Source organism: Candoia aspera, chromosome 11 (genome assembly GCF_035149785.1).
Source record: "Candoia aspera isolate rCanAsp1 chromosome 11, rCanAsp1.hap2, whole genome shotgun sequence".
Lineage (NCBI taxonomy): Eukaryota > Metazoa > Chordata > Lepidosauria > Squamata > Boidae > Candoia > Candoia aspera.
This window is the reverse complement of record NC_086163.1, coordinates 23,938,014-23,951,027: the sequence shown is the minus strand read 5'-3', so window position 1 is coordinate 23,951,027 and position 13,014 is coordinate 23,938,014. Positions and strand designations below refer to the sequence as shown.

The window sequence follows — 13,014 nt, the reverse complement described above, 5'->3', positions numbered from 1 at the left end:
CAACTGGGAATACGGCAGTTGGGCAAAGGTTTGGCTCTTTCTCTCCCTCCGTCCCTTTAGATATAAATTTGCTTCCCGTTGAAAAAAAATCTGGGAAACTTCTCAGCTCAGCACAAGAAACAACTGGAAAGTCACTTAAGGAGAGCCTCTGCCTTGGATGGAGGGCCAAGGGAAAGGACGCTTCTTCGTGGCATGGGGGTCCTGGCACACTTCAAACCAGGTTGCGTTGGCAAAGGCAATCCAATGCCCACAGTCCCTCTTCAGGCCACGCTAAGCCCCCTTGACTGCTTCAAGGGTCACTCCTGCTCCAGAGGCGATCCCTCAAATGGGGGAGGGGGCTTGTAGTGCCCACACGTAAATGCAGGCCTTTGAAACTGGGTCTGCCAGCTGTTCAAACCAACGTCATCCATACATGCACAATACTCCATCATCCCCAACCAGCGGGCCATAATCCCTGGGTGTGTAGAGAGTGCATCCTCCCCTCGCTGAAATTTACATTAAAACATTAAGGATGGTGGCAATATAAACAAAAATCCTCCATACATTGTGGTTTCTCTGGCAGCATCCACATTTTCACTTGGGCACCAAGCCATCCAAGTTTTCAGCAGCCTCTGAGACTCCCAACAGTGCCAGCCCAGCTAGGGCCCTTCCCCACTGAGAGCCTTTGTAGTCTGCCAGATCTGCCCTGCACACCACGATCACCTCCCATCCTCTCTTTTTAGCAGCTGAAGCCAATGGCATCTGGCTGAACGAGAGGAACCCCCCACAAGGCAGTTTCCAACTGGAAGACTGGAGATGTGCAGATCTTGGGGGTGGGCCATTTCCCTGTAGAAGGGAACTCTCCCCTCACCTTCTTCTTGGCTCCTGAACTTCAGCTGCCCATCTGGTCTGGCAAGAGGAAAGCTGGTTGGATGGCTTTGCAGCTCCCCTGAACAGCCAGGGAACTGAGCAGGAGTGAAACTGATAAGAGTCCACCAATGTCCTGCTATCCAAGCCAAGACATCAGAGACAATTGTGGGTTGCCTTCAAAGTGCTTCAGAGAATTTGGAGGACAGAAGAAGCGGTGGCCTGGAGGTGAGCTTAGAAACACCCTCCTGCTGTTGGCCTGTGTCCTTCCCCATCACACCACTCCAGCTCATGAGATGCACATTCATCCTTTTTTCCATTCCTGGCAGCAAAAGCGGTAGGAATTCAACCAAGGGGCAATTCACAGGAGTCCATTTAACCCAAACTGTTCCCTTCTGTTCTTAAGACCGCCCTTTGGTGGAGACATTTAAGAGAGATTTTTCCGCTCCTCGCAACAATCATTTCAGAGGCAGGGCAACAGTTCGACCTGTGCCCCTCAAGGCTGTCAATAGCGTCACTGCAACCCACAGCGTGTTTGTCCCAAATGGTAAATGAAAGGGATTTCTGTACATCAGTGTTTCTCAGCCTTGGCAACTTCAAGCTGTGTGGACTTCAACTTCCAGAATTCCCCTGGCTGGGGAATTCTGGGAGTTGAAGTCCACCCATCTGAAAGTTGCCAAGGCTGAGAAACACTGCTCGATATAGTTCATAGGAGAGGAAGAGACAGATTTCTGAATGAACACACACAAAACTGCCCCGTTAGACACTGTAGAAATACTGGCTGGGAAGGACTAATTAAAAGAACCCCCGGTGTTCGGCTCTGATGCGTCTCTGTTTCGACTGCTTGGAAATGTGAAAAATAGAACATAACGGAGACACCCAGAGCTGAACTGAACAAGCAATGGGTTAGGGGCTCTGACTTACATGCTTCTCTTCTAAATCATCCCTCCCCAACAGAAGTATCATGCAGGGACTGTCCCCTCAGGACATGCTAAAAAGACACCTCCTTCTGTAGCAGGGGAAGGAAAATAGAGTTCCCTTCCCATCTAGCTGGGAACGCACTTTCCACATCTTAGAGAGGTTTTCCAGGGCCAACAACGTCCCTCCTAGGTTGGTTCTGGATTTTCCTTCCCAGGGAAAAAAGGAAGTTCCCATCCGGAGCCAGGGAGAGGGAGGGTTAAAAGAAGAGTGTGAGAAAAAGACGGAAATTGCGAGGAGGAACATCTCAGATCAAAGGCAGCTTCCCTGCTCAGCAGATGATCAGTTTTATCCTCACTTTTTATTTTTTGCAGATGAGTCCAGAAGGTTGGAAGGGGGGGCAAGAGGAGTCATTAACTCTTCCCCTCCCGAGGTCCTCGTGGGCTCGCTGTCATGGGAGAGGGAGGAGGCTCAGAAGCCCGGCTTTCTCTCGGGGGGGGGGGGGCGGAGGGGCAGCAGGCAGGGCCCCCGCACTTCCACTGCAAGAGGACGGAGAAGGTGGCCTGCTTGGCCGCGTTCCGCCTGTTAAACGTTCTGCAAAACCTCGCGCTCTCGGGGTCTCCCCGGGTTGAGGCAGCGAATGGCAAGAGAGAGTGTCAACCCCCCCCCCCCCACGCACTTTCCTGCCCAAATAGTGATGCAACTTGTTCTATTTGCAGAAATGGGGGGGGGGGAGAGGGAGGAGGAATCCATCACCTTTAGGATGAAAAAGAGGTGGGGAGAATAGGAAGGGTCGCACCTGCATTTGTGCAAAGCGGCTGAGGGTTAAACCCCCCCCCCCGCTTGATCTGGCACTTCAGGGCGAGGGGGGGCTGCGGCGAGGGGGGCAAAGGCGGGCTTCTGGCCTCCCCCCCCCGCACCGGAGACAAAAGGAAGCGGGCTTACCTCATGGCAGGGGGGCTGCTGCGTCCTGCGGGGCGCCGGGGGGGGCGGCAGCCTGCTCGGGAGAGGCGGCGGGCAGAGCCCCCGCGCGCAGCTGCCTGGCTCAGCGCTCTGCCGCCGCGGAGAAGCGAGAGAGGCTGCAGAGCGGCCGCGGGCGGGTGGGGACCGCGCACACGCCTCCTCGCCGCCGCCCCAGCCAGTAGCAAGCCGCGTCCGGGCGCCCGGCCGCCCGCCCGGGAGGAGAAGCAGGCGGCGGGCGAAGGGCCCGGACCGTCCCTTCGTCCCTCCCCCGCTCGTCTGAACCGCGGGACGGGCCCCACCGCCGAGCCCGGCTGCCGAAGGATGCGGGGGAGCGGGACGGAGGGGCCCCGGAGCTTCCTTGCAACGCCGGAGCCCCGCGAGCCCCCGCTGTGGCCGGCGGGCAGGCGCCGAAGCGGCCCCGAGCCAAGCTACGTCCCGCAGGAAGGGAAGAAGCCGGAAGCAGCAACGGGAGAGAGCCTCCTGGCCATGTACAGAGGGCTTGCAAAGCCAGGCCGGCGGAGGCGGGGGGAAGGGGGAGGGAAGGGAGGGGAGGGGGCAGACCAGATCTTGGGGACCAAGTGGCCGCCCCCCTCCGCCCCCCGCTGCTTCCAGCTCCCCGGCAGCTGGAGAAACGCGGCCGCCGCCCCCCGGCCCAGGCAGGGGCGTTTCGGAGGCATCTTCGGCGGCGGCGGCGGCGGCGGGCGGGGCGGGGCGGGGCGGGGGTGGAGGGGACCTGAGAGAGGAGCGCTGGCCCTTCCCAAGAATTGTGTTTTATCCCCGGAGCCTCCGATAAAACGGGATAAAGGTTGAAAGCACGCGACACCCTCTGAATCTGATACCTTGGCTGGGTCCGACTTCGGCGTAGTGTATGAAAGACCCTGGCCACGGTGGTTTGCGAATCATGGTTTAAGGCACGGCATATCCTGCAAACCCAGCCAACTCTGATTTGTACAAAACCACCATTAAGGCAGCTGGCCTAACAAAGACTGTTCCAACAGGGAGCAGATCCAGAAGGGTCGAGACAGAATTATCGGGTCTACAGTTACCAACATGGGGAAGGGATCCGGATCACAATCTTGGATTAGATCCACCAACTTGGAGGGTGCTCTAGGCCAGACTCTGCAAAACCTTGCCCCAAATCTGTTTTAATCCAGACATGAAACACGAAATGTAACAAGGAAGAAATGTTCCTCAAGGCGCACAAAAATAAAAAATAAACTGAACTCGTTCCTTCTGTGCCCGGGATCCGGAGGATGGTTTTCCAGGTGAGGAGGCCAACTTTTGCTTTCTAGCAACACACACTGAAAAATGAGCCTGCATCTCCCTTCTCCGGTTACATCAAAATAAGGAAAGGGAGGATAAAAACAGGTAATTATGAAGAGTGCGCTTGCCTGAAACAATCTTCCGCTTTGGGCTTTTTACTGTGAAAAGGAAAGAGAAGTTTGGTACGTAATCTTATCCCTAGCCACCACCACCCACCCGCCCCCCGCCCCCGAATTACAAGGCAAGTTAAAACCATGTTATTCCAGCAGATATTCAGCCCCCAGTTTGTCCTCTGGCATATTTTATTTATTTGGACTAGTCACTATGGTTTAACTATGTACACCGGTTGTGTTGTTCACTGCCCAGAGTCCTAAGTGATTGGGGCAACTTAGAAATAAGGGCGCTCAATTAATTAATACCCTTTTCCTGGTGGAAGAAGAGATGTGGGTCATTGGAAACCCCCATATGGGGACATTTGGCTCTCTGTAGGATGTGGCCAGATTCCTTTTCAAACTTGGTTCTTTACAGAGTTCCATAAATATAGAAAGTTATTGCCATGTAATCTTGGAAATCAAGGAGAATTTCAGTAACGGTCTTAGGACAGAAAAGTCCTCCCAGACGGGAAAGGGCTTTCTTGATGGCAAGAGGATTAGGTCCAGACATAACAGCTCCATGGTTTGAAGATGTAGGCCTGGGGTTATGTCAAGACGAGCATGATTTTCCGCTTTGTATGCAATAAAATGTGTATCGTTTTGTGATCCTCGGAAGCAGCCTGGCATTGTTGAGCTGTGGCGTCATCTGGACGGGCAACTGAGCCTCTGCTGCCTTGTGCAAAAATGGTCTTGTATAGTCTGGCGAGCCTCTGTTGCTTGACCACTCCAGAGCTGCTCCTAATCCTGCTATGGATTAACCCTGCACGCCCTTGACCAAGCCTTGTAGAGCAGCAGAGAACGGCATGGGGAGGCAGGACGCTGCTCTGTCTGTGGGAAGAGGCCTTTACGAAGAAGCCACAGACAAGCTGAGGACAGAAGAGGCCACCCCCAGATGCTGGTCTTCTATGATTAGGCATTCCTTTCCTTGGTAGGGAGGAGCTGTCAATCAAGGCTGGCCAGAATGGCACAAACGTGGAACTGGTCCTTTGTGATGTCACATCCATCACGACGCCACTGCACGTTAATTGTATCATGGCCTGCATGACAACATCGTGGCTTCTACCCAACACCCCTGAAGGAATTAACTGAGCTCTCCTCACTACATCATTCCGACATATCAAGCTGAGGCATAAATCCTTGGTTACCAGCCACGATGGATGCGTTCACATACTGCAATGTGTTAAGACACGGTTCGTTTCTAAGCAGTCGGTTGAAGAAGCCACCAGGCCGGATTCCAGTAGGAGATGCAGGCTGAAGCTGGTGACTTGAGTATGAACAGCGCTGGCCTAAATTCACTTGAGGGTGCGGAAGGAGGTGACCCTGAGATGTGCAACCAGGCATTTTAGGAACCATCTTCTCCAACCTGGGGCTATTCCCCCAAGACCATTTTCCGTCTGTGCCAGGGTTCCTCAACCAGGGTTCTGTGGCACCCTGGGAGATCACGATTTATATTTCAAATCTGGGCAACTTCACATTAAAGAGGTACGTTTCATTCTTTAGGTGAAGAACACTGTTAGTGCATATACACAGGCCTACCCACGAAACCCATATAATAATTGTGCAACGTCCGGCCTCTATTTGAGCCTGAATGTCCAGGGGTTCCCCGAGGCCTGAGAAATACTTCCAGGGTCAAAAGGTTGAGAAAGGCTGGTCTATACAAACGGGCCCCTCACATATTACCAAAGACAAGGAGAAACTTCTTTAAAATAGGACAGAGACTAGAGAGAGGTACAGCTAGAAACAATTCCACCAAAATAGCAAAGCGATGGAACGACATCACCCGCAGTGGCCTGGGTTCGGCTTTCTGCAATCATCTGATTTCCATGACCATCCTTGCACCAGCCAGCGTTTGGTCCAGAGAATGGATGACACTTCTTGCACCGTCTTGGGGCTCAGCACCAGGAGAGTCTTCCAAACAAGATGGGATGTTGCAGAAAGTACAAGGAGAAGCTGTCCCTCAAGGTGGGGAGGGGACGTTTCCACCTCAGGTGCACCCCCGGCATATCCAGTGGAAAAGAGGAGACCAGTGTTAGTAAGACTCCCTCAAGAGGTGATGCCGGTTTGAAGGGACAATCCTGTTCCAATCTGGCCCAGAATTCCCAGTGAATTATGGCTAAAATGATAGGAATTCTGGGAGCATCCAGTGGGAAATGGTAGAATAGACGGTACAGGGCAACAGGTGCAGCCCTAAATCTTGGTTTCTTCAGTCAACTTTCCTTTACCTGTTCAATTTTTTTTAAAGGGAAATCAGTAGCTACTGGGAGGACGTGCAGACTGTCTATTTTTCCCTCTCCGTTCACACACCAGTTTCTAAAGGACACGTTCCTTGAAATCAGGGTTGAGGGCATAAGACATAAATTGCCCTGCCTGATACCCCGGACAGCCAGGCCACTTGCAAAAGGTCGGGTGAGCTATTGGAGATCTGGCAATCTCTCTTTCTGGATTTTTACGGACATTCAGTCTGGGAATCCTGTGGAAGCCTGGGCTGCATTCTTCAAGAAGGCCAGGCAGCCGAGATGAATGGGACCTTTCACTGAATCTGGAGGATGCCGGCAACAGACATGTGGGGGAAGTCAGAGACTCCTGTGCGTCCAAAGTGAGCAGGAACCCACTGGAATCAGGGAGAGAAATTTCCTTTAATTAGCAGGTCCAGTTTGGCGGGTGACAGCGGGGAGACTGTTTCTGGGCTAATGGAGCCATTGCTGCTCAGAAATAAGAGACTGCCCAGCTGGGCTGTGGATCTCTTAAAGGCTGAGAAAGATGTGGACACATTGGAGAAGAGACATTGAACATCAGGAGCAATTCAAGAAAACTGAAGCAAAAGCAGGCTATCCACAACCAGATGGAGTGGACTGCAACCACCACAGTTCTTAGCCTGGGTATCTGGGGGCGGTCTGGCTGGAGAAGCATGGGAAAAGGACTGAAAACTGAGTTTTGATTTTTTTTTAAAGCAAGGAAATCTGGAACAGCTGTCTGCTTCTTCTGCTGAAAGCCTCTCGTGCAATGTCTCCAGGCACCGGGTTCAGTGAGTTACCCTCAGAATAGACTGGACATGACCCTCACCCAGCAATGAGTGGGCTACAGGGTTCACCCAACAGGCTTGGCCTTTGACTGACTTGGTTAAGGGTAATATGCAAAGGCAGTCACAAATTCTCAGACTGTCAAAGTCCACTCTTCAGGACAGTAATCTCCCTTTCCAAAAACCTAGCCATTCCTTGCAACATTTCTGATCGACCAGCTCCCCCCCCACCCGCCCCATTTCCTAAACATCCTAAACTTGAAGAACAAAACTTACATCCCGATTCTAACACCCCTCTTTGCTTAATGGCTTGTTTCCCATATAGTTCTGCTTCTCCAAAACATGGCCTAAAGTTTCTTCCACATGTATCACAGAAGGCATCCATTAAAACAACTGAGTCATTATTTTTCTCTTGGTCATATCGTGAACAAGTCATTCTTTAAGCCATGCACCCTGGGTCTTTTTTTAAAAAAATTCTGTATAAACAGCATGCATCCACCCATCCATACACACCCTCGTCTTTCTTCTCTCTTTCTTCCACTTTCTATATATACTTCACCCACACATTGCTACTCCCCTAGCAGGGCATGAATAGCTACAGTGTCCTGGATAGGATTTTACAGTTGCTCTCAAAATGTTTGCAGGAAAGGAGGCATGCAGAGGAAGAAATAAAGATCCCTTCAATGCCTTCTCCAAAAGATTAATAAAATAATAGTAATAATAACAGCTGCCATTCAAAGTTTGCCCTTGCAGAGCCAGTGAAACCTCCCCATCTCAGAGAAAATGCTGAAAAATAAGAAACCACTCATTGTGACAGTGTCGCCGCTCTTTACATACCAAACATACTGTCAAAATAAAACAATTATAGCTGCATTGTTCCGGGAGATAAACAGTCCCAAACCCATCGCTAGGTGATATATACATAATGCAAGCCACATGCAATCAACCAGTTCCATCTTGGGGCTGATTCTGAAGTGCAGACCATCTTGGTTGAAACCATTGGTCTAACCTGTGCCCTTTTGTTTGTTGGAGATGTTAACAAATCAGCATGCCTCATTAGCATATAGATGAATTGATCTCATGATGCAACTCTCTATGTGCGAGGAAGCTGTTCGTTGCCACTCCCACTTCCTCTCTCTCTCTTCCTCCTCCTTCCACCAACTGAGGAGGCAGCATGCATGCTGCTCTCTCTCCCTCCATTATGGCCACATGCTTGGGCCTTGAAGAAGGATTTATCCCATTTTCTGCACACAGCTCTTAGCAGCCATGAGGGTTAAGAGTTCATTAAGTTTAGGGAACAGAAGAAACAAAGAATCTTAATTTTTCCACTGAAGATGGATGTAACTGAACCAAGAATAAAATCAGTAAGACTCTTTTTACCTTTAAACTTACTCTAAGTGTGTGATTCTTTATGCTTGGGAGGGCTGAGTGTGTAACATCAATAACCCGTGTTTATCTGATGTGCTCATTAAAGCTATTTAAGATACAGTAGAATCTCAGTTAACGAGCACCCATGGGGATTGGTAAATGCCAGATACATGTAGTTTCTGGTTGCTTGACAGTTACTATTAAACCCTAATACCCACTAGATGGCAGCAGAGAGATACAGATTTTTTTTGCTGGTTGCTTGAGAGTGCCAGTTTTTTTCTGGTTCAATTTTTGTGCTGGTTGCTTGAGTTACGGTTAACTGAGAGTCTACTCTAATATTCTTTTTCTGTGCACAGCTTCTCTGCTGTGTTAAGCTCTGCTCCACTTGGTGGCCCTAGCTACCCACTAATGGCTTCATTGTCTCCCCTTCTCATGCCAGATGAAGAGTTCTGGAGGACCCAAAGTTTTGCCTGCCCTCTTGTGTACTATACTTGGGGTCGGTCTTAGAAAAGGTGGAACTCAGCTAAGAATTTTGGAATTTTAAAAAATAAATCTCTGAAGGCCAGTTCGCCCATGGAGTTTTTTGGGAAGAGGAGCCAGTGTGGAGATGTGGAAACTCACCAGCCCAGGATGAATGCTGGACACGAACAGCTTCAAATACTTTTTTGTTTGGGATGTCTTTCTTTTCTGCTCAGGTTTCACTTGCGTGATGAGTTGGATAGAGGCATGACCCCTTTGCCTTCCTAATACCGTCGGTATTTTACTAGGCGAATGTAAAATTGCAACCTACAGAGTCACTCCGGCACAAAATTCCATGCACCCTGCTGTATTCCCACTGCCCTACCCAGGAAGACCCTGAAAAAGCTCAGCAGTTGGGGGCTGGGAAAGCCCTGGGACCCCAGCCAAGAGCGGCAGGCCAAAAGAATCAGCAATCGATCCTTCCCGTCACTTATACCTGCAGCTTTAGCCTGAGCACCCATCTAATATTCGCCTGAGCGCGAGGGGACAGAAACTCTGGCTGATCCCTGACCTCTCATGACGCTCACCTCTCTCTTTTCCTGGAGCGAAACAGGCTTCTTGCTTGTTTAAACAAAATGCAGGGGAGACAGGGCGTTTCTTGAATTTCTTGGAGCAAGCATGCTTGGACCCATTCAGGGAGATACCTTTCATTCACACCCAGTCTGGCCATGTCCAACCTCACCGGGCCGATAGATGGCTTTGTGCTGCAAAGTTCACCTAGACACATAGATGGCGTGTTGGCATGCTGGCCCAACATTTTGGGGCATTTTTTTTAAAAGCACTGGAGTAAATATTTTTAACATATGCAGACATGCATGACTGAAGCCACTCCAAAGTCAAGGGAACAGCAGTGTTGATGGGAGTTTGGTCTGAAACAACACCAGCCTTCTCTTCCTCACCCATTTATTGCCTTCAGAGGTTTCAAGAAAACTGGGCCTGGGGTGGGAGGAGGGAAGGATGGACATACAGGCAGCCCTCACTTAACAACCATTCGTTTAGTGATGGTTCAGACATGATGGTGCTGGAAAAACTGCCTTGTGACCAGTCCTCACACTTACGACCATCACAGCACCCCCGCGGTCACGTTATGATTTGGGTGTTTGGTGTCTGTTTTGCATTTATGACTATGGCAGTGTCCTGTAGTCATGTGATCGCCATTTTCGACCTTCCTGGCTGGCTTCTGGCAAGCAAACTCAGTGGAGAACCGCCTGATTTGCTTAATGACCATGTGGTTTGTTTAACATCTGCTGCAAAAAAGATCGTAAAATCAGGTCAGATTCACTTAATGACCACTTCGCTTAGCAGCTGAAATTCCGGTCCCAGTTGTAGTCATTATTTATAAAAAAATAATAAAGGCAGGATAGAAAATTAATTAATTAATTAATTAATTAAGCAAGGACCACCTGTAGAAAGGTTCCTCTGGCTTGCTTTGAAGTACAATGCATCCTGGGGAAAGGAGGGTGAGCATCCCACCAGCCTGTGGAATGGACAGAAGAGGGGCACATGCCTCTTCATCTGGATTTCAACTCCCAGAATTGAGCTGGATCACAGGATTCTGGGAGTTGAAGTCCACAAGTCTTAAAGTTGCCAAGCTCGAGAAACACTGCTTTAAACAATAACACACTTTGGGACTCATTCCAAGGGAGAATGAGTGAGTACCCAGTTCTAAAACATTGACTGCCTTGCTAAAAGGAACTTGCACTGCATCCTCTGGTGGTTTTGATGATGCTGTTCTGGGCACCAGGATCTTAGGTGGAGCTTTTGGCTTCAGTTATTGATGGAAGCACCCCAGAGATTTGGTCCAGAACATCGGATTGTGTAAGCAATCTAGCAGAGATGTGTTCCTTCCATGATTTATCTAGAAAGAGCCATGCTGGATTAAGACTAAGCTCTGTCTTGAGTAGCGCCCTATTTTCCTGGTCTGGTCAAACAGCCCCTCAAAGTCTCAGGCTGCCTCCATAGCTTAACACTGGGATCAAAGTTCTGACTAGGCCGGTCCCTCGGGAGGAGGAAGATGTAGGGTTATCACGGATTCTAATCTAATTTAAGCAGCACTTGTCTCATGTCTCTGGAAGCAAAGAGGAGACAACCTGGAATTTAAATTCAATAATTTGCTCCCATCCGTTGTGCTGGCGGCAATCATATTAGAGGGGTGAATTCTTAGACAATACGGCTATTGGTAGCTACTAATCCAGCCCATTTGCTAAGCTGAATCACAGGAGAGAATCCTGAATCACAGGAGATCTTAAATGTCAGCTGCTGGGAAGAGGACATGGCTCTCTTGTGCTCCTCCTGAATGAATATGTCCTAACAGCCAGGAAACACGCTGAGACAAGGAACTGGTCTCTAATATTTATTGCTAGTACTTAACAGGAATCCTAACAAACTGAAGAAGCGTGGGAAAAACCCAGACATATAACCCCCAAGGGTTAAGGCGGTCCCGATCTGTGTCTCTTTGAATGGCTGACCAATTCCTCAGTGCTACGCATGCGCTTAACAGTCTGGATGGGAGCCCCCTGCTCGCCATCCTTACTCATGACAGAATCCGATCATATCGCGTGGTGAGGTGGACCCTTGCCCTGAGCCAGCCCCACTGCTCTTCTGTTGTTTATGACACGTGTGTGGACTTGAGACGTTGGTTGTGTTTAACATGATGCACAATAGGGCTCGAGAACAAGAGAATCCTGCAGTTGTGTCGGTTTTTCCGTGGAACTTCTGAAAAAGCCCTGAGTAGCTGAAAAAGCCCTTGGCTCAGGGAAGCAATGAAACAGCATTCTTGGTCAATGACCTAATTTGTCAAACTGATCATTTTCCAGGCAAATCTGTTTGCATTTCGCCAACCAGCTAGTTTCATCTGTCAGAGGTAATATTTGCACCATATTCATGTAACTACAGAAATGGTTAGGGACTTTTCCATAATTTCTCTTCTGCCCCTCCTCCACAAGATAAATGTCTGACTATCTCAGGGGCAAAAAACAAAACACACAAATCAACCAACCAAAGTGCAGGAATAAGACCTTAAGGATGACGTAATGCATAGGCCAGCTTGCGGCTTGGTGCCCAGGACTGGTTTACTGCCCACAGATATGCCCGGAATGTTATATTCAATATCCAGTCTCTTGGCAATCTGTTATCAGCTGCAGTCCCTGGCATCAGGGCTGCATTGCCTGAAGTTGGTGAAGCAGTAAATTCCTGATTAGCATCAGAATGGTTTCAAGTGTCGAGTTGCATCAAGGTTGCCCATCCAGACTCCGCTAGGTGAGTCATCAAAATGGTGGCTGGCTTGATAAGAGCCAAGACAATTGAGCCTTCATTTAGCAGGGATTTAGGGACAGGCAGGGCATCTATTCCAGCTCTGTGGACTGGACCCAGGATGATAAGACTTACATGACAAAGATGTGGGGAAGCCGAGAGGGACTGAAGAACAAGGGATCAGGAATCGGGGATCCTGGCTTAAAGCTGGCCTTGAGCTGGTGGCAGGAGGAAGAGCAAGAAGCAAGGAGGAAGGAAACCTATGGAGAAAGTGCACGGCATCCATGATAGGAAACTGACCAGGAAGAAGAGCAGCAGGAATCCTTGGCATGCAGTGCCGGGCTCCAACATGTTCACTGTGCCATCCCAGGATGGTGGGAGTGGAAATTGGCAAAAGGATGGGGAAGGCTACCATAATGGGAGACCGGTTAGCGTGGACTAAGATGACTTTTTCTGAGCAGGAAAAAGTCTTTGTAGCCCTCTCCTTGCCAATCAGTCCATCCTGCAAGATGGTTGGACATCTTCCTGCAGAAAGACTGGGGTACATTGAGGCCCCTTCGACATGCAAGAGACACACTTATCTGGCACTCTTGCATGGCCCCGCAACACTGTGGGACTCCTGCTGGCAGTCTTGGAAAGTGGGGTCAACTGATTCTGGAAGTAAGTTGGCTCAGCTTCCACTCCAGGAAAATGTTGGGAGGACCACTATGCAGA

At 49.8% G+C, this 13,014-nt stretch overlaps 1 protein-coding gene across 1 annotated transcript in view; it reads left to right on the top strand.

Annotated features, from left to right (window-relative positions):
* PIEZO1 (piezo type mechanosensitive ion channel component 1 (Er blood group)) overlaps positions 1 to 12,451 on the top strand; it is a 362,810-nt gene extending 350,359 nt beyond the window's left edge. The window contains 1 exon segment of the mRNA XM_063313055.1: positions 12,436 to 12,451. The gene's annotated coding sequence lies outside the window, so the exon portion shown is untranslated.
* The last annotated feature ends 563 nt before the right edge of the window (positions 12,452 to 13,014 follow it).